General features: G+C 51.8%; 2 non-coding genes and 1 pseudogene across 2 annotated transcripts; all 3 read right to left on the bottom strand.

Moving 5' to 3' along the window:
• Positions 1-321: 321 nt before the first annotated feature.
• On the bottom strand, positions 322-440 carry LOC119347349. Its single transcript, XR_005168284.1, has one exon. It is a non-coding gene; the product is annotated as a 5S ribosomal RNA (ribosomal RNA).
• Positions 441-737: 297 nt separating this feature from the next.
• Positions 738-856, bottom strand: LOC119347350. The gene has a single exon (XR_005168285.1). It is a non-coding gene; the product is annotated as a 5S ribosomal RNA (ribosomal RNA).
• A 297-nt stretch (positions 857-1153) lies between these two features.
• LOC119347351 lies at positions 1154-1262 on the bottom strand (annotated as a pseudogene; the record flags this gene model as incomplete).

Here is a 1262-nt window from a genome sequence, read left to right as displayed (position 1 = left end):
TTTAGTGCTGGTATGATCGCATCCGACATGTTACCCCGGTCTTCGTCCCTTATCCTTGCCCCTCCCAGCTCCACTACAAAGACGATTGTACATTGCTTTGGCCGCTCCCTCTCAACTACGGAGACGAGTTTAACGCGGTTTCCACCCCTCCCTCTCAACCGCGCCAGTGCACGCTTGCCGCGCCACAACGCCGACGCTGGACCCGTGAATCGTGAGCACCCAGCTATGACTTACCGCACTCGTGCAAAATAATAAAACACGGTAAATATATTACTTACACGTGCGTTTTGTTTTGCAAGCGGCGCGAAAAAAATTAAAAAGGGAATGCAACACGAGGACTTCCCAGGAGGTCACCCATCCTAGTACTACTCTCGCCCAAGCACGCTTAACTTCGGAGTTCTGATGGGATCCGATGCTTTAGTGCTGGTATGATCGCATCCGACATGTTACCCCGGTCTTCGTCCCTTATCCTTGCCCCTCCCAGCTCCACTACAAAGACGATTGTACATTGCTTTGGCCGCTCCCTCTCAACTACGGAGACGAGTTTAACGAGGTTTCCACCCCTCCCTCTCAACCGCACCAGTGCACGCTTGCCGCGCCACAACGCCGACGCTGGACCCGTGAATCGTGAGCACCCCGCTATGACTTACCGCACTCGTGCAAAATAATAAAACACGGTAAATATATTACTTACACGTGCGTTTTGTTTTGCAAGCGGCGCGAAAAAAATTAAAAAGGGAATGCAACACGAGGACTTCCCAGGAGGTCACCCATCCTAGTACTACTCTCGCCCAAGCACGCTTAACTTCGGAGTTCTGATGGGATCCGGTAATTTAGTGCTGGTATGATCGCATCCGACATGTTACCCCGGTCTTCGTCCCTTATCCTTGCCCCTCCCAGCTCCACTACAAAGACGATTGTACATTGCTTTGGCCGCTCCCTCTCAACTACGGAGACGAGTTTAACGCGGTTTCCACCCCTCCCTCTCAACCGCGCCAGTGCACGCTTGCCGCGCCACAACGCCGACGCTGGACCCGTGAATCGTGAGCACCCAGCTATGACTTACCGCACTCGTGCAAAATAATAAAACACGGTAAATATATTACTTACACGTGCGTTTTGTTTTGCAAGCGGCGCGAAAAAAATTAAAAAGGGAATGCAACACGAGGACTTCCCAGGAGGTCACCCATCCTAGTACTACTCTCGCCCAAGCACGCTTAACTTCGGAGTTCTGATGGGATCCGATGCTTTAGTGCTGGTAT

Source organism: Triticum dicoccoides, unplaced genomic scaffold (assembly GCF_002162155.2).
Source record: "Triticum dicoccoides isolate Atlit2015 ecotype Zavitan unplaced genomic scaffold, WEW_v2.0 scaffold64971, whole genome shotgun sequence".
Lineage (NCBI taxonomy): Eukaryota > Viridiplantae > Streptophyta > Magnoliopsida > Poales > Poaceae > Triticum > Triticum dicoccoides.
The sequence above is the reverse complement of the archived record's forward strand: the minus strand, read 5'-3'. Positions and strand labels throughout refer to the sequence as shown.